Source organism: Conger conger, chromosome 1 (assembly GCF_963514075.1).
Source record: "Conger conger chromosome 1, fConCon1.1, whole genome shotgun sequence".
Lineage (NCBI taxonomy): Eukaryota > Metazoa > Chordata > Actinopteri > Anguilliformes > Congridae > Conger > Conger conger.
In genome coordinates this window covers 96,459,873-96,479,872 of record NC_083760.1, presented here as the reverse complement: position 1 = coordinate 96,479,872, position 20,000 = coordinate 96,459,873, and the positions used below count along the sequence as shown (strand labels likewise).

Below are 20,000 nucleotides of genomic sequence, written 5' to 3'. Positions count from 1 at the left end.
CGGGGATTCTGGGATATGCTTATGAGATCCTGGGTTTTTTTAAGCACCATGAATATCTTAACATGTATTTGAACAGATGCAAAACTAGACCACCCTGTCTGACACCAACAATCATTCCACGGTCAAAGTCACTTAGATCACATTTCTTACCCATTCTGAAATTTGGTCTGGAAAACAGCTGAACCATGTCTGCATGCTTTTATTAATTTATTAATTTAATGATTTGCCAAATGATTTGCTGATTAAATATTTACATTAAGAAGCTGGTGTCCAGGCCTACCTAATAAAGTGCTCAGTGAGTGTATATGACTAAGCTCAAACAGGTTTCAATCCATATCCATCAAACCCATCATCCCAATCCATATCCATCAAACCCATCATCCCAATCCATATCCATCAAACCCATCATCCCAATCCATATCCATCAAACCCATCAGAGCCACTGGCTCCATCCACCTCCCAATCCATATCCATCAAACCCATCATCCCAATCCATATCCATCAAACCCATCAGAGCCACTGGCTCCATCAACCTCCCAATCCATATCCATCAAACCCATCATCCCAATCCATCAAACCCATCATCCCAATCCATATCCATCAAACCCATCAGAGCCACTGGCTCCATCCACCTCCCAATCCATATCCATCAAACCCATCATCCCAATCCATATCCATCAAACCCATCAGAGCCACTGGCTCCATCCACCTCCCTATCCATATCCATCAAACCCATAAGTGAACAGCACTGAACATAATATATCCCTGTCCTGATGATGTCCTGATGATCTTTTTTTGCTCATATTCTCTCCAGTTTTAATGAGTTTATACATAATAAACTGGACTAAGCCTGCAGTGATTCCCCTTAACTGTGGGATAAGTGAAAATGCCCTGTCCTCACATATAGCAATTAAACACTTTAGATATATTAGTGTTCATATCCATCCCTCACTCCATCTGATTGCCTTAAACTATTTAAAAACATTTTTAAACAAATAGAGGCTGATCTTAGCACATGGTCACATCTCCCACGCACTCTACAGGGTAGAGTCTCCATTATTAAAATGGAGACTGTTCTGCCACGTTTCTTTTGCTCCCATGATTCTGCTTCCTCCACCAGATAAAATTGGACCAAAGTTCATTCTCGAATGTCAAATTTTATTAAATTGTATTTAAATTATTTTATTTTACACCCTATTATAGCTTGGAGAGTCCTCAGGCGTCCGTCTCCTGGTGATTGTAGAAGGGCTGGTGCATCCCCACAGACCTCAGGATGTCATCCACTCAGCTATTCCTCTGTGACAAGCTAAATTGCGTTTTTGGGCCCATAATGTCTTATCTTCTTATAATTTGGGGAAAAGTCATGAAACATACAAAGACCGTCTGCAAATGGCATTTAACACTCCCATTTTTCATATCTATACACTGTTAACAGAGTCCTGTCCTCCTCATCTCCTCAATGCAGAACACTGGTCATTTACACCATTCCTGACATTTTAAAATCACAGTACAACCCACATCATTTTACTTTTACCTGTGTTTGCGTCTCACGTGGTTGCCTGGGGAACAGAGCCCTGCTGGAGAAACGGAACCAGGCCGTCTCTGCCCAGTGTTCCTCAGAGCCTCTTACAAACCATACAAATATGTAAGATCTATCCACCATCTATGCACTAGTAATGAGATTCCTTTGGAACAATCTTCCATGTGTATCTAAAAATCCTGACCATCTGCTCATGCACTACAGCTTTCTTCACAGGACATACACCTAGAAAGTGTCTCATGGTGAAGCTTGCTTGTTCTGATCTGATCTGATCTGTGTCTGTAGCCACCATCATGCGTATGTTTTGGGATTTCTGTTTGATTTTTGTTGTTAACAGAGATATTCCATGCTGTCCTAGAGTACTAATGTTTAATCACAATTCAAAATGTTATATATCTCTACCTTGGTCGATATCTATATCTCTACCTGCATCGATATCTATATCTCTACCTCTGTCGATATCTATATCTCTACCTGTATCGATATCTATATCTCTACCTGTATCGATATCTATATCTCTACCTGTAGCAGCCTGTAGCGTAGGTAAATGACTGGGACACGCAAGGTTGGTGGTTCTAATCCCGGTGTAGCCACAATAAGATCTGCACAGCCGTTGGGCCCTTGAGCAAGGCCCTTAACCCTGCATTGCTCCAGGGGAGGATTGTCTCCTGCTTAGTCTGATCAACTGTACATTGCTCTGGATAAGAGCGTCTGCCAAATGCCAATAATGTAATAATAATGTAATCTATATCTCTACCTCAAAAATGTACGTCTGGCGGACCTCACTGCTGCCTCATTGGCTGAATAGCTTCAGTCGCTCTGGATGCCTGTTCAGCAGCGGCTGGTGTTGGGTCCTTGTTTTGGTTTTGGGCGATTGCTTTGTGTTTTTGTTGTGTTCTGTGGCTTGGGGGGGGGCAGTTATTGTCTGTATTGAGAGAAAAGAATGTTAATTAAAAAAAAAAGTTTTATGTGTATTTGCTTTGCAAATCCAGATCTATTGTTTAGAATGTATTTATGTATTTTTTATAAGACATTTTAGATTTGCGATTTGGTTCTGCTCTGTTCACTGAGCCTCAGTGCCAATTGGCCCAGGGTGTGCCTATTACTCATCTCTCCTTCCCCCTGTTCTCTCTCCCTCTCTCCCTCCCCCTCTCTCTCTACCTCTCTCCCTCCCTCCCCCTCTCTCTCTACCTCTCTCACTCCCTCCCCCTCTCTCTGTACCTCTCTACCTCTCTGTCTCCCTCCCCATCTCTCTCTACTTCACTCCCTCCTCTCTCTCTCTCTCTCTCCCCCTCCCTCCCCCTCCCTCTCTCTCTCTCTCTCTCTCTCCCAGGATGAGCCCTGTTATGGGGCTGGTATGTGTGTCAGTGCTGTGGTCACTGCTGGTGCTGGCATGGGCTCAGGACTCTTCCCCCCCCTCCTCCTCCTCCTCCCCTCCCTCCTCCTCTCCCTCCCCCTCTCCCTCTCCCTCTCCCTCCTTCTTCCCCTGCTCCTCCATGGTACAGGGGGTGCTCTACGGGTCGTTCGCCCTGCGGGACCTGTTCCCCCCCCACATCACCTCAGGCTGCTCCTGGACGGTGGAGAACCCGGACCCCACCAAGTACACGCTGTACGTGCGCTTCAAGCACCACGCTGCCGCCTGCCATGCCTACGCGCCCATACTCCTCCCCCTCGACCACTACCTGGCCAATCAGAGCTGTGTGGCCCCGCCCGACCCAGAGACTGTGGACCTGTGCCGGCCCCACCCCTCGGAGCCCCACCCCTTCCTGCAGTTCGACAAGAACTTTGTGCAGCTGTGCCTGACGACCGCGCCCGCCTCCACGGCCCCGCCCGGCTCCGCCCATGACCCCGTCTCTATGGAGACGCTGGCGTTCCAGCTGGTGGAGGTGCTGCTGATCAACAATGAGAACTCCAGCCAGTTCGCCTGCAGCGTCCTGTGCCGCTGGTTCGCTGAGTGTCTGCGCTCCGGCCGGGACAGCCAGGGGTGCGGCCTCGCCCAGACCGGCTGCCTCTGCCCCGACACCGACCTGGCCCCGCCCCTGACCACGCCCCGCACGCCCGGCAACGCCTCCGCCCCCGGCCACGCCCCCGACGTGCTCCCGGCCCCGCCCGACCCCTGCTGCGTCACACAGACGCCATCGATCCACGCCATCGCCCTGGTGCCCCGCGACGTCCCGCAAGGTGAGCCTGACTTTACGTCCCACAAGGTGAGCCTGACTTTATGTCCCTCAAGGTGAGCCTGACTTTACGTCCCGCAAGGTGAGCCTGACTTTACGTCCCACAAGGTGAGCCTGACTTTATGTCCCTCAAGGTGAGCCTGACTTTATGTCCCTCAAGATGAGCCTGACTTTATGTCCCTCAAGGTGAGCCTGACTTTATGTCCCTCAAGATGAGCCTGACTTTATGTCCCGCAAGGTGAGCCTGACTTTACGTCCCACAAGGTGAGCCTGACTTTATGTCCCTCAAGGTGAGCCTGACTTTATGTCCCTCAAGATGAGCCTGACTTTATGTCCCGCAAGGTGAGCCTGACTTTACGTCCCGCAAGGTGAGCCTGACTTTACGTCCCACAAGGTGAGCCTGACTTTACGTCCCTCAAGGTGAGCCTGACTTTATGTCCCTCAAGGTGAGCCTGACTTTATGTCCCTCAAGGTGAGCCTGACTTTATGTCCCTCAAGATGAGCCTGACTTTATGTCCCTCAAGGTGAGCCTGACTTTATGTCCCTCAAGGTGAGCCTGACTTTACGTCCCTCAAGGTGAGCCTGACTTTACGTCCCTCAAGGTAAGCCTGAGTTTACGTCCCTCAAGGTGAGCCTGACTTTATGTCCCTCAAGGTGAGCCTGACTTTATGTCCCTCAAGGTGAGCCTGACTTTACGTCCCGCAAGGTGAGCCTGACTTTACGTCCCTCAAGGTGAGCCTGACTTTACGTCCCACAAGATGAGCCTGACTTTACGTCCCTCAAGGTGAGCCTGACTTTACGTCCCTCAAGGTGAGCCTGACTTTACGTCCCTCAAGGTGAGCCTGACTTTATGTCCCTCAAGGTGAGCCTGACTTTACGTCCCTCAAGGTGAGCCTGACTTTACGTCCCACAAGGTGAGCCTGAGTTTCCATAGCAACAGGCTGCCCCTGCTAGTTTTAAGTCTCTGCAGGTGACATTTCCACGGTAGCATGTGTTTGGGTTTGGTTTCCACGGTAACATGTTTAGGTTTGGGAATGTGCAGGTATACAGTGCATGGGAGGATACAGACCTCAGCCAATCAGAGATGTGGAGGCTGACAGCAGCTGGTGATGTGGGAATGAGAGCCTTACATAAACAGCACTGTGCATCTCAATGAGCAGGTCTGGTCTGTAAGCACTGCTGTGTGTAGAGGCCTGTTATATCATAGTTAAAGGGATCGGCTCTTGAGTTGGATCAGTTAAGGGGATCAGTTTGATCAGTTAAGGGGATTGATCAGCGGATCTGAAGAACAGTCCTCATGGCAGTGGAGGATGTGACAACAGCACAAGTGTTGAAAAGATTTTTTTTGGAATCAATGTTCCATTTGATTTCACACACAAATACAGATTCAGCAGCAATGTTCTGCACATAATTCCATATGTGCTGGTTTTACCCTCCCATAAAATCACAATTCATAATTTTAATTACAGCCTAGAGATGGAGCTGTAATAAGCAGTTGTGATTATACCTTTAAGAGAAATAAAATTACCTCTTTTAATTGTCCACCTACTCATTCCTGCTAAAACAAGCCTTTGTCAGGAACTGTTGTCACTTACAAGGCAAGTGGCATTAAACTCAGTTAAATAGAGATGCAGTGCTTAGAGCAGCAGTGTGGAGCAGTGGTCAGAGCAGCAGTGTGGAGCAGTGGTCAGAGCAGCAGAGCAGTCTGGAGCAGTGGTCAGAGCAGCAGTGTGGAGCAGTGGTCAGAGCAGCAGAGCAGTCTGGAGCAATAGTCAGAGCAGCAGTGTGGAGCAGTGGTCAGAGCAGCAGTGTGGAGCAGTGGTCAGAGCAGCAGTGTGGAGCAGTGGTCAGAGCAGCAGTGTGGAGCAGCAGTGTGGAGCAGTGGTCAGAGCAGCAGTGTGGAGCAGCAGTGTGGAGCAGTGGTCAGAGCAGCAGTGTGGAGCAGTGGTCAGAGCAGCAGTGTGGAGCAGTGGTCAGAGCAGCAGTGTGGAGCAGTGATCAGAGCAGCAGTGTGGAGCAGTGGTCAGAGCAGAAGTGTGGAGCAGTGGTCAGAGCAGCAGTGGTAGAGCAGTGGTAGAGCAGCAGTGGTAGAGCAGCAGTGTGGAGCAGCAGTGGTAGAGCAGCAGTGTGGAGCAGCAGTGGTAGAGCAGCAGTGTGGAGCAGCAGTGGTAGAGCAGTGGTAGAGCAGCAGTGGTAGAGCAGTGGTAGAGCAGCAGTGTGGAGCAGCAGTGTGGAGCAGCAGTGGTAGAGCAGCAGTGTGGAGCAGCAGTGGTAGAGCAGTGGTAGAGCAGCAAGCAGCAGTGTGGAGCAGCAGTGGTAGAGCAGTGGTAGAGCAGCAGTGTGGAGCAGCAGTGGTAGAGCAGCAGTGTGGAGCAGCAGTGGTAGAGCAGTGGTAGAGCAGCAGTGTGGAGCAGCAGTGTGGAGCAGCAGTGGTAGAGCAGCAGTGGTAGAGGAGCAGTGGTAGAGCAGCAGTGGTAGAGCAGTGGTAGAGCAGTGGTAGAGGAGCAGTGGTAGAGCAGCAGTGTGGAGCAGCAGTGGTAGAGCAGCAGTGGTAGAGCAGCAGTGGTAGAGCAGTGGTAGAGGAGCAGTGGTAGAGCAGCAGTGTGGAGCAGCAGTGGTAGAGCAGTGGTAGAGCAGCAGTGTGGAGCAGCAGTGTGGAGCAGCAGTGTGGAGCAGCAGTGGTAGAGCAGTGGTAGAGCAGCAGTGTGGAGCAGCAGTGTGGACCAGCAGTGGTAGAGCAGCAGTGGTAGAGGAGCAGTGGTAGAGCAGTGGTAGAGCAGTGGTAGAGCAGCAGTGGTAGAGCAGTGTGGAGCAGCAGTGTGGAGCAGCAGTGTGGAGCAGCAGTGGTAGAGGAGCAGTGGTAGAGCAGCAGTGGTAGAGCAGTGGTAGAGCAGTGGTAGAGCAGCAGTGGTAGAGCAGCAGTGGTAGAGCAGCAGTGTGGAGCAGCAGTGTGGAGCAGTGGTAGAGCTGCAGTGTGGAGCAGCAGTGGTAGAGCAGTGGTAGAGCAGCAGTGGTAGAGCAGCAGTGTGGAGCAGCAGTGGTAGAGCAGTGGTAGAGCAGCAGTGTGGAGCAGCAGTGTAGAGCAGCAGTGGTAGAGCAGCAGTGTAGAGCAGCAGTGGTAGAGCAGCAGTGGTAGAGCAGTGGTAGAGCAGCAGTGGTAGAGGAGCAGTGGTAGAGCTGCAGTGTGGAGCAGCAGTGGTAGAGGAGCAGTGGTAGAGCAGCAGTGTGGAGCAGCAGTGGTAGAGGAGCAGTGGTAGAGCAGCAGTGTGGAGCAGCAGTGGTAGAGGAGCAGTGGTAGAGCAGCAGTGTGGAGCAGCAGTGTGGAGCAGCAGTGGTAGAGCAGTGGTAGAGCAGCAGTGGTAGAGCAGTGGTAGAGCAGCAGTGTGGAGCAGCAGTGTGGAGCAGCAGTGGTAGAGCAGCAGTGGTAGAGCAGTGGTAGAGCAGCAGTGTGGAGCAGCAGTGGTAGAGGAGCAGTGGTAGAGCAGCAGCAGATTGTTTCTGTTTCTGGGCTTTGCAAACGTCCCTGGGCCGTGTGTGACCCTGTTTTGCCAGAACGGGACGATGATGAATAATCATAAGAGGCACAGCCAAAGCCACCCCCCTAGCCCCGCCTCCGGCAGCAGCCGCTATTCCATTGGCTCCTAGCGGCCAATCAAACCCATTACCTTAGTTAATTAGCTAATTATGTTCAGGCCATTGACGCACAGCTCCCATTGTATTTATCACACAGCTTCTGTGCATTACTCTGACTGATTGTATTTATCACACAGCTGCTGTGCATTACTCTGACTGATTGTATTTATCACACAGCTGCTGTGCATTACTCTGACTGATTGTATTTATCACACAGCTGCTGTGCATTACTCTGACTGATTGTATGTATCACACAGCTGCTGTGCATTACTCTGACTGATTGTATTTATCACACAGCTGCTGTGCATTACTCTGACTGATTGTATTTATCACACAGCTGCTGTGCATTACTCTGACTGATTGTATTTATCACACAGCTGCTGTGCATTACTCTGACTGATTGTATTTATCACACAGCTGCTGTGCATTACTCTGACTGATTGTATTTATCACACAGCTGCTGTGCATTACTCTGACTGCTAGGATGGTGGCTGTGCCCCAACTGGGTTTGAACCAGCAACCTCCACGTTACAGCACAGTCTGTACTCTGCCTCAGACTCAGGAGCGCTTGGAGCCAGTGGCTTCAGTGACACCAGCTCGCTGCAGAACTAGAGCAGGTCTTAGCCTCAGGAGGGGGATTATGGGGCTTTTGTCTCCCACTGGGAGATGAGGTTGGAGGAGAGGATTCTGGGAACTCAAAGAGATGGGATTCTGGCTGTTTTAGCACAGGTGCAGTGGTGTAGCTTCCATAATGCCCACCTGGTGTAGTGTGTATATGTTTTAGTGTGTACCTGGTTTAGAGTGTACCTGCTTTAGTGTTTATCTGTTCTGGTGTGTATGTGGTTTAGTGTGTATGTATGTTAGTGTTTATCTGTTCTGGTGTGTATGTGGTTTAGTGTGTATATATGTTTGTGTTTATCTGGTTTAATGTGTAAATGTTTCTCAGTGTTAAATTTTACCCCTGTCGCAGTTGTCAGTGTGTAGAGGTTGAGTTTGTGAAGAATGGTGGATTGTGATGCCAGCAGGTTATCAGTCTCCCAGCCAGGACACAGAAACAGAATCCTTCAGCACCCTGCCTTTCACCTCTGCCAAATGCACACATTTTGCCCCCAGCCAGTAACACATTTCAGCAGTTTATCAATCCTGTCCAGGGTCCTGCCTCCATGTTGGCTCTGACTGGGAGTTCAGCTATGCCAGTTTGTACAGTGCCCCTGCCTCCATGTTGGCTCTGATTGGGAGCTTGTCTGTGCCAGTTTCTACAGTGCCCCTGCCTCCATGTTGGCTCTGATTGGGAGCTTGTCTGTGCCAGTTTCTACAGTGCCCCTGCCTCCATGTTGGTTCTGCCAGATTCTCCATTGTGGTTCAGTTCCCAAGGCCAACATGTCATTCTGCTGCATTCTGAAACCCATCCTGCTGGGTTTCTTTTTTTTTCTTTTAATTTTCTTTGCCTGAAATTTAGTTATTTTCATGTTTATGTTTTCATGTGTATATAACAGAACCATCCCATTAAAAAAACTAGAAAACCTTATCTCAGTTTAAGACATGATTGACAAACACTACATTTTTACAGAACAGGTACTCTTAAAATTACTGTCTAATCTTACCCACAGATCTGAAATGGTTACAACAGAGCAATCATAACCTGCCAAACCACTTCTGTATTTACTGCTAATGTCCTGCTAAAAATAATAAGGACTGACATGAATGGCGCGGTGCGTAGAGATGGAGGTTTGCGACCCTGATGTCATACAGTGTCATTGGCTGAGCTTTAGTCATTTGGCATTAAATAAACCATAACTGGTCAATTAAATAAAAAATGGTAGGTAAATAAACCATAACTGGGTCACACTCAGGTGACAGGCCAGGTTAGACGTGGTGCTCTGTGAGGGTCAGTGTGTGAGGTTCAGTGAGATAGAGGTGTCTGGGGTCAGTGTGTGAGGTTCAGTGTGTGAGGGTCAGTGTGTGAGGTTCAGTGAGATAGAGGTGTCTGGGTTCAGTGTGTGAGGTTCAGTGTGTGAGGGTCAGTGTGTGAGGTTCAGTGAGATAGAGGTGTCTGGGTTCAGTGTGTGAGGTTCAGTGTGTGAGGTTCAGTGAGATAGAGGTGTCTGGGTTCAGTGTGTGAGGGTCAGTGTGTGAGGGTCAGTGAGATAGAGGTGTCTGGGGTCAGTGTGTGAGGTTCAGTGTGTGAGGGTCAGTGAGATAGAGGTGTCTGGGGTCAGTGTGTGAGGTTCAGTGTGTGAGGTTCAGTGTGTGAGGTTCAGTGAGATAGAGGTGTCTGGGTTCAGTGTGTGAGGGTCTGTGTGTGAGGGTCAGTGAGATAGAGGTGTCTGGGTTCAGTGTGTGAGGTTCAGTGTGTGAGGGTCTGTGTGTCAGGGTCAGTGTGTGAGGGTCAGTGAGATAGAGGTGTCTGGGGTCAGTGTGTGAGGGTCAGTGTGTGAGGTTCAGTGTGTGAGGGTCAGTGAGATAGAGGTGTCTGGGGTCAGTGTGTGAGGTTCAGTGTGTGAGGGTCAGTGAGATAGAGGTGTCTGGGGTCAGTGTGTGAGGTTCAGTGTGTGAGGTTCAGTGTGTGAGGGTCAGTGAGATAGAGGTGTCTGGGTTCAGTGTGTGAGGGTCAGTGAGATAGAGGTGTCTGGGGTCAGTGTGTGAGGTTCAGTGTGTGAGGGTCAGTGAGATAGAGGTGTCTGGGGTCAGTGTGTGAGGTTCAGTGTGTGAGGGTCAGTGAGATAGAGGTGTCTGGGGTCAGTGTGTGAGGTTCAGTGTGTGAGGGTCAGTGAGATAGAGGTGTCTGGGGTCAGTGTGTGAGGTTCAGTGAGATAGAGGTGTCTGGGGTCAGTGTGTGAGGTTCAGTGAGATAGAGGTGTCTGGGGTCAGTGTGTGAGGTTCAGTGTGTGAGGGTCAGTGAGATAGAGGTGTCTGGGGTCAGTGTGTGAGGTTCAGCGTGTGAGGGTCGGTGTGTGAGGTGCCTGTGTGCGGTAATGGGAACCCCAGCAGTGTGGATCTGTGGCAGCAGAGTCAGTAGGGCAGCCATGAGGCAGGCAGGCTTGTCTTCACTCAGAGACACCCGCACTGACAGCCCAGTTTAACACTGACAGCCCCTCCCATCCTTCAACCCATTGGCTGAAAAAGTCAGTCTTTAACCTATATTTGCATGTCATTTCAATAGCTTATTCCAGTGCCCCATCCCGTTATTCCAGAGCGCCATCCCATTATTCCAGTGCCCCATCCCGTTATTCCAGAGCGCCATCCCATTATTACAGTGCCCCATCCCGTTATTCCAGAGCGCCATCCCATTATTCCAGTGCCCCATCCCGTTACTCCAGAGCGCCATCCCATTATTCCAGTGCCCCATCCCGTTACTCCAGAGCGCCATCCCATTATTCCAGTGCCCCATCCCGTTACTCCAGAGCGCCATCCCATTATTCCAGTGCCCCATCCCGTTACTCCAGAGCGCCATCCCATTATTCCAGTGCCCCATCCCGTTATTCCAGAGCGCCATCCCGTTATTCCAGTGCCCCATCCCGTTACTCCAGTGCCCCATCCCGTTACTCCAGTGCCCCATCCCGTTACTCCAGTGCCCCATCCCGTTACTCCAGCTCCTCATCCCGTTATTCCAGCTCCTCATCCCGTTACTCCAGCTCCTCATCCCGTTACTCCAGTGCCCCATCCCGTTACTCCAGCTCCTCATCCCGTTATTCCAGCTCCTCATCCCGTTACTCCAGCTCCTCATCCTGTTACTCCAGAGCCCCATCCCGTTACTCCAGTGCCCCATCCCGTTACTCCAGCTCCTCATCCCGTTATTCCAGCTCCTCATCCCGTTACTCCAGCTCCTCATCCCGTTACTCCAGTGCCCCATCCCGTTACTCCAGCTCCTCATCCCGTTATTCCAGCTCCTCATCCCGTTACTCCAGCTCCTCATCCTGTTACTCCAGAGCCCCATCCCGTTACTCCAGTGCCCCATCCCCTTACTCCAGCTCCTCATCCTGTTACTCCAGAGCCCCATCCCGTTACTCCAGTGCCCCATCCCGTTACTCCAGAGCCCCATCCCGTTACTCCAGTGCCCCATCCCGTTACTCCAGAGCCCCATCCCGTTACTCCAGTGCCCCATCCCGTTACTCCAGTGCCCCATCCCGTTCCTCCAGCTCCTCATCCCGTTACTCCAGTGCCCCATCCCATTATTCCAGTGCCCCATCCCGTTACTCCAGTGCCCCATCCCGTTACTCCAGTGCCCCATCCCGTTACTCCAGTGCCCCATCCCGTTATTCCAGTGCCCCATCCCGTTACTCCAGTGCCCCATCCCGTTACTCCAGTGCCCCATCCCGTTACTCCAGCTCCTCATCCCGTTATTCCAGCTCCTCATCCCGTTACTCCAGCTCCTCATCCCGTTACTCCAGTGCCCCATCCCGTTACTCCAGCTCCTCATCCCGTTATTCCAGCTCCTCATCCCGTTACTCCAGCTCCTCATCCTGTTACTCCAGAGCCCCATCCCGTTACTCCAGTGCCCCATCCCGTTACTCCAGTGCCCCATCCCGTTACTCCAGTGCCCCATCCCGTTACTCCAGCTCCTCATCCCGTTATTCCAGCTCCTCATCCCGTTACTCCAGCTCCTCATCCCGTTACTCCAGTGCCCCATCCCGTTACTCCAGCTCCTCATCCCGTTATTCCAGCTACTCATCCCGTTACTCCAGCTCCTCATCCTGTTACTCCAGAGCCCCATCCCGTTACTCCAGTGCCCCATCCCGTTACTCCAGCTCCTCATCCTGTTACTCCAGAGCCCCATCCCGTTACTCCAGTGCCCCATCCCGTTACTCCAGAGCCCCATCCCGTTACTCCAGTGCCCCATCCCGTTACTCCAGAGCCCCATCCCGTTACTCCAGTGCCCCATCCCGTTACTCCAGTGCCCCATCCCGTTACTCCAGAGCCCCATCCTGTTACTCCAGCTCCTCATCCCGTTACTCCAGAGCCCCATCCCGTTACTCCAGAGCCCCATCCCGTTACTCCAGCTCCCCATCCCGTTACTCCAGAGCCCCATCCCGTTACTCCAGTGCCCCATCCCGTTACTCCAGTGCCCCATCCCGTTACTCCAGTGCCCCATCCCGTTACTCCAGAGCCCCATCCCGTTACTCCAGAGCCCCATCCCGTTACTCCAGTGCCCCATCCCGTTACTCCAGTGCCCCATCCCGTTACTCCAGAGCCCCATCCCGTTACTCCAGAGCCCCATCCCGTTACTCCAGTGCCCCATCCCGTTACTCCAGAGCCCCATCCCGTTACTCCAGTGCCCCATCCCGTTACTCCAGCTCCTCATCCCGTTATTCCAGCTCCTCATCCCGTTACTCCAGCTCCTCATCCCGTTACTCCAGTGCCCCATCCCGTTACTCCAGCTCCTCATCCCGTTATTCCAGCTCCTCATCCCGTTACTCCAGCTCCTCATCCTGTTACTCCAGAGCCCCATCCCGTTACTCCAGTGCCCCATCCCGTTACTCCAGTGCCCCATCCCGTTACTCCAGTGCCCCATCCCGTTACTCCAGCTCCTCATCCCGTTATTCCAGCTCCTCATCCCGTTACTCCAGCTCCTCATCCCGTTACTCCAGTGCCCCATCCCGTTACTCCAGCTCCTCATCCCGTTATTCCAGCTCCTCATCCCGTTACTCCAGCTCCTCATCCTGTTACTCCAGAGCCCCATCCCGTTACTCCAGTGCCCCATCCCGTTACTCCAGCTCCTCATCCTGTTACTCCAGAGCCCCATCCCGTTACTCCAGTGCCCCATCCCGTTACTCCAGAGCCCCATCCCGTTACTCCAGTGCCCCATCCCGTTACTCCAGAGCCCCATCCCGTTACTCCAGTGCCCCATCCCGTTACTCCAGTGCCCCATCCCGTTCCTCCAGCTCCTCATCCCGTTACTCCAGTGCCCCATCCCATTATTCCAGTGCCCCATCCCGTTACTCCAGTGCCCCATCCCGTTACTCCAGTGCCCCATCCCGTTACTCCAGTGCCCCATCCCGTTATTCCAGTGCCCCATCCCGTTACTCCAGTGCCCCATCCCGTTACTCCAGTGCCCCATCCCGTTACTCCAGCTCCTCATCCCGTTATTCCAGCTCCTCATCCCGTTACTCCAGCTCCTCATCCCGTTACTCCAGTGCCCCATCCCGTTACTCCAGCTCCTCATCCCGTTATTCCAGCTCCTCATCCCGTTACTCCAGCTCCTCATCCTGTTACTCCAGAGCCCCATCCCGTTACTCCAGTGCCCCATCCCGTTACTCCAGTGCCCCATCCCGTTACTCCAGTGCCCCATCCCGTTACTCCAGCTCCTCATCCCGTTATTCCAGCTCCTCATCCCGTTACTCCAGCTCCTCATCCCGTTACTCCAGTGCCCCATCCCGTTACTCCAGCTCCTCATCCCGTTATTCCAGCTCCTCATCCCGTTACTCCAGCTCCTCATCCTGTTACTCCAGAGCCCCATCCCGTTACTCCAGTGCCCCATCCCGTTACTCCAGCTCCTCATCCTGTTACTCCAGAGCCCCATCCCGTTACTCCAGTGCCCCATCCCGTTACTCCAGAGCCCCATCCCGTTACTCCAGTGCCCCATCCCGTTACTCCAGAGCCCCATCCCGTTACTCCAGTGCCCCATCCCGTTACTCCAGTGCCCCATCCCGTTACTCCAGAGCCCCATCCCGTTACTCCAGCTCCTCATCCCGTTACTCCAGAGCCCCATCCCGTTACTCCAGAGCCCCATCCCGTTACTCCAGTGCCCCATCCCGTTACTCCAGAGCCCCATCCCGTTACTCCAGTGCCCCATCCCGTTACTCCAGTGCCCCATCTCGTTACTCCAGTGCCCCATCCCGTTACTCCAGAGCCCCATCCCGTTACTCCAGAGCCCCATCCCGTTACTCCAGTGCCCCATCCCGTTACTCCAGTGCCCCATCCCGTTACTCCAGAGCCCCATCCCGTTACTCCAGAGCCCCATCCCATTACTCCAGTGCCCCATCCCGTTACTCCAGAGCCCCATCCCGTTCCTCCAGCTCCTCATCCCGTTACTCCAGAGCCCCATCCCGTTACTCCAGAGCCCCATCCCGTTACTCCAGTGCCCCATCCCGTTACTCCAGAGCCCCATCCCGTTCCTCCAGAGCCCCATCCCGTTACTCCAGCTCCTCATCCCGTTACTCCAGTGCCCCATCCCGTTACTCCAGTGCCCCATCCCGTTACTCCAGAGCCCCATCCCGTTACTCCAGCTCCTCATCCCGTTACTCCAGTGCCCCATCCCGTTACTCCAGAGCCCCATCCCGTTACTCCAGAGCCCCATCCCGTTACTCCAGCTCCTCATCCCATTATTCCAGTGCCCCATCCCGTTACTCCAGTGCCCCATCCCGTTACTCCAGAGCCCCATCCCGTTACTCCAGAGCCCCATCCCGTTACTCCAGTGCCCCATCCCGTTACTCCAGTGCCCCATCCCGTTACTCCAGAGCCCCATCCCGTTACTCCAGAGCCCCATCCCGTTACTCCAGTGCCCCATCCCGTTACTCCAGAGCCCCATCCCGTTACTCCAGTGCCCCATCCCGTTACTCCAGCTCCTCATCCCGTTATTCCAGCTCCTCATCCCGTTACTCCAGCTCCTCATCCCGTTACTCCAGTGCCCCATCCCGTTACTCCAGCTCCTCATCCCGTTATTCCAGCTCCTCATCCCGTTACTCCAGCTCCTCATCCTGTTACTCCAGAGCCCCATCCCGTTACTCCAGTGCCCCATCCCGTTACTCCAGTGCCCCATCCCGTTACTCCAGTGCCCCATCCCGTTACTCCAGCTCCTCATCCCGTTATTCCAGCTCCTCATCCCGTTACTCCAGCTCCTCATCCCGTTACTCCAGTGCCCCATCCCGTTACTCCAGCTCCTCATCCCGTTATTCCAGCTCCTCATCCCGTTACTCCAGCTCCTCATCCTGTTACTCCAGAGCCCCATCCCGTTACTCCAGTGCCCCATCCCGTTACTCCAGCTCCTCATCCTGTTACTCCAGAGCCCCATCCCGTTACTCCAGTGCCCCATCCCGTTACTCCAGAGCCCCATCCCGTTACTCCAGTGCCCCATCCCGTTACTCCAGAGCCCCATCCCGTTACTCCAGTGCCCCATCCCGTTACTCCAGTGCCCCATCCCGTTCCTCCAGCTCCTCATCCCGTTACTCCAGTGCCCCATCCCATTATTCCAGTGCCCCATCCCGTTACTCCAGTGCCCCATCCCGTTACTCCAGTGCCCCATCCCGTTACTCCAGTGCCCCATCCCGTTATTCCAGTGCCCCATCCCGTTACTCCAGTGCCCCATCCCGTTACTCCAGTGCCCCATCCCGTTACTCCAGCTCCTCATCCCGTTATTCCAGCTCCTCATCCCGTTACTCCAGCTCCTCATCCCGTTACTCCAGTGCCCCATCCCGTTACTCCAGCTCCTCATCCCGTTATTCCAGCTCCTCATCCCGTTACTCCAGCTCCTCATCCTGTTACTCCAGAGCCCCATCCCGTTACTCCAGTGCCCCATCCCGTTACTCCAGTGCCCCATCCCGTTACTCCAGTGCCCCATCCCGTTACTCCAGCTCCTCATCCCGTTATTCCAGCTCCTCATCCCGTTACTCCAGCTCCTCATCCCGTTACTCCAGTGCCCCATCCCGTTACTCCAGCTCCTCATCCCGTTATTCCAGCTCCTCATCCCGTTACTCCAGCTCCTCATCCTGTTACTCCAGAGCCCCATCCCGTTACTCCAGTGCCCCATCCCGTTACTCCAGCTCCTCATCCTGTTACTCCAGAGCCCCATCCCGTTACTCCAGTGCCCCATCCCGTTACTCCAGAGCCCCATCCCGTTACTCCAGTGCCCCATCCCGTTACTCCAGAGCCCCATCCCGTTACTCCAGTGCCCCATCCCGTTACTCCAGTGCCCCATCCCGTTACTCCAGAGCCCCATCCCGTTACTCCAGCTCCTCATCCCGTTACTCCAGAGCCCCATCCCGTTACTCCAGAGCCCCATCCCGTTACTCCAGTGCCCCATCCCGTTACTCCAGAGCCCCATCCCGTTACTCCAGTGCCCCATCCCGTTACTCCAGTGCCCCATCCCGTTACTCCAGTGCCCCATCCCGTTACTCCAGAGCCCCATCCCGTTACTCCAGAGCCCCATCCCGTTACTCCAGTGCCCCATCCCGTTACTCCAGTGCCCCATCCCGTTACTCCAGAGCCCCATCCCGTTACTCCAGAGCCCCATCCCGTTACTCCAGTGCCCCATCCCGTTACTCCAGAGCCCCATCCCGTTCCTCCAGCTCCTCATCCCGTTACTCCAGAGCCCCATCCCGTTACTCCAGAGCCCCATCCCGTTACTCCAGTGCCCCATCCCGTTACTCCAGAGCCCCATCCCGTTCCTCCAGAGCCCCATCCCGTTACTCCAGCTCCTCATCCCGTTACTCCAGTGCCCCATCCCGTTACTCCAGTGCCCCATCCCGTTACTCCAGAGCCCCATCCCGTTACTCCAGCTCCTCATCCCGTTACTCCAGTGCCCCATCCCGTTACTCCAGAGCCCCATCCCGTTACTCCAGAGCCCCATCCCGTTACTCCAGCTCCTCATCCCATTATTCCAGTGCCCCATCCCGTTACTCCAGTGCCCCATCCCGTTACTCCAGCTCCTCATCCCGTTACTCCAGAGCGCCATCCCGTTCCTCCAGAGCCCCATCCCGTTACTCCAGTGCCCCATCCCGTTACTCCAGCTCCTCATCCCGTTACTCCAGTGCCCCATCCCGTTACTCCAGAGCCCCATCCCGTTACTCCAGAGCCCCATCCCGTTCCTCCAGCTCCTCATCCCGTTACTCCAGCTCCTCATCCCGTTACTCCAGAGCCCCATCCCGTTACTCCAGCTCCTCATCCCGTTACTCCAGCTCCTCATCCTGTTACTCCAGAGCCCCATCCCGTTACTCCAGTGCCCCATCCCGTTACTCCAGCTCCTCATCCCGTTACTCCAGTGCCCCATCCCGTTACTCCAGTGCCCCATCCCGTTACTCCAGTGCCCCATCCCGTTACTCCAGCTCCTCATCCCGTTACTCCAGTGCCCCATCCCGTTACTCCAGTGCCTCATCCCGTTACTCCAGTGCCCCATCCCGTTACTCCAGTGCCCCATCCCGTTACTCCAGTGCCCCATCCCGTTACTCCAGTGCCCCATCCCGTTACTCCAGTGCCCCATCCCGTTACTCCAGTGCCCCATCCCGTTACTCCAGTGCCCCATCCCGTTACTCCAGTGCCCCATCCCGTTACTCCAGTGCCCCATCCCGTTACTCCAGCTCCTCATCCCGTTACTCCAGTGCCCCATCCCGTTACTCCAGTGCCCCATCCCGTTACTCCAGTGCCCCATCCCGTTACTCCAGTGCCCCATCCCGTTACTCCAGTGCCCCATCCCGTTACTCCAGTGCCCCATCCCGTTACTCCAGTGCCCCATCCCGTTACTCCAGTGCCCCATCCTGGTATAAATAGGTTGTATGTTTTGGGCTGGCCTCTGGGGGCTGGCAGGGCAGGGCAGAGCCCCCCCCCCCCCGGGCACACACGTCTCCATGGAAACTTCACTTCACTGGCTGCTACACTTGCTCAGTTTCACTCTACACACAATTAAATTTCACATTCAACTCCAGTCAATACATTTCAAATGAGTGTGGAAAGTTACAATTACTGCGACTGTTAGTTAAGAATTTGGCCTGGTTTCCCCGGTCTCAGCTGGCAAGCCTCAAACGTGATTCCTCTCGTGTTGTTTTGGCTGAAAATGCTGGAGAGTTGTGTGCTCCCCGTGGGAACGCCAGTCAGGAGCACAGTGATGAAGGAGTGCTTTTATTTCACATTACAGGCTCCACACAACAGCCCCCAGCAGAAATAACGCCATGGCTCTGCCACTGTATCTCTGGCTTTCAGGGACATTTTTACTTTCTCTGTTCCTGCTCTGGGGCCAGTGTGTCTCTGTTCCTGCTCTGGGGCCAGTGTGTCTCTGTTCCTGCTCTGGGGCCAGTGTGTCTCTGTTCTGGGGCCCTGGGGCCAGTGTGTCTCTGCTCTGGGGCCAGTGTGTCTCTGTTCTGGGGCCCTGGGGCCAGTGTGTCTCTGCTCTGGGGCCAGTGTGTCTCTGTTCCTGCTCTGGGGCCAGTGTGTCTCTGTTCCTGCTCTGGGGCCAGTGTGTCTCTGTTCCTGCTCTGGGGCCAGTGTGTCCCTGCTCTGGGGCCAGTGTGTTCCTGTTCTGGGGCCAGTGTGTCTCTGCTCTGGGGCCAGTGTGTCCCTGCTCTGGGGCCAGTGTGTCCCTGCTCTGGGGCCAGTGTGTCTCTGTTCTGGGGCCAGTGTGTCCCTGCTCTGGGGCCCTGGGGCCAGTGTGTCTCTGTTCTGGGGCCAGCGTGTCCCTGCTCTGGGGCCAGTGTGTCCCTGCTCTGGGGCCCTGGGGCCAGTGTGTCCCTGCTCTGGGGCCAGTGTGTCCCTGTTCTGGGGTCCTGGGGCCAGTGTGTCCCTGCTCTGGGGCCAGTGTGTCCCTGCTCTGGGGCCCTGGGGCCAGTGTGTCCCTGCTCTGGGGCCAGTGTGTCCCTGTTCTGGGGCCAGTGTGTCCCTGTTCTGGGGCCCTGGGGCCAGTGTGTCCCTGCTCTGGGGCCAGTGTTTCTCTGCTCTGGGGCCAGTGTGTCCCTGCTCTGGGGCCAGTGTGTCCCTGCTCTGGGGCCAGTGTGTCCCTGCTCTGGGGCCAGTGTGTCCCTGCTCTGGGGCCAGTGTGTCTCTGCTCTGGGGCCAGTGTGTCTCTGTTCTGGGGCCAGTGTGTCTCTACTCTGGGGCCAGTGTGTCCCTGCTCTGGGGCCAGTGTGTCCCTGCTCTGGGGCCAGTGTGTCCCTGCTCTGGGGCCCTGGGGCCAGTGTGTCCCTGTTCTGGGGCCAGTGTGTCTCTGTCCCTGCTCTGGGGCCCTGGGGCCAGTGTGTCTCTGCTCTGGGGCCAGTGTTTCTCTGTTCTGGGGCCAGTGTTTCTCTGCTCTGGGGCCAGTGTTTCTCTGTTCTGGGGCCAGTGTTTCTCTGCTCTGGGGCCAGTGTGTCTCTGCTCTTGGGCCAGTGTGTCCCTGCTCTGGGGCCAGTGTGTCCCTGTTCTGGGGCCCTGGGGCCAGTGTGTCTCTGCTCTGGGGCCAGTGTGTCTCTGTTCTGGGGCCAGTGTGTCTCTGCTCTGGGGCCAGTGTGTCTCTGCTCTGGGGCCAGTGTGTCCCTGCTCTGGGGCCAGTGTGTCCCTGCTCTGGGGCCCTGGGGCCAGTGTGTCCCTGTTCTGGGGCCAGTGTGTCTCTGTCCCTGCTCTGGGGCCAGTGTGTCTCTGTTCTGGGGCCAGTGTTTCTCTGCTCTGGGGCCAGTGTGTCCCTGCTCTGGGGCCCCGGGGCGTTTCTCTGTCTGACAGCAGCCCTGCTCCTGCCGCTCTCCCCCTCCCTGATGCAATTCCCCAAAATAGCTCTGCATCACATGACCAGTCTGAACGAGCGGATCAGGAAAGGTCACCTCATGCAAATGAAGTCAACAGGGTTAACAACAGGGGCCCCAGCTCATTTAGCTTTTCCATCTCAGACCTGAATCAGCACCTACAGACCTGTCCCAAATCAGCACCTACAGACCTGTCCCAAATCAGCACCTACAGAGCTGTCCCAAATCAGC

General features: G+C 54.6%; 1 pseudogene; it reads left to right on the top strand.

The window, feature by feature from the left end:
- The window catches only part of LOC133134669 (adhesion G protein-coupled receptor B2-like), a 120,289-nt pseudogene that overhangs the window by 37,851 nt on the left and 62,438 nt on the right, over nt 1-20,000 (top strand).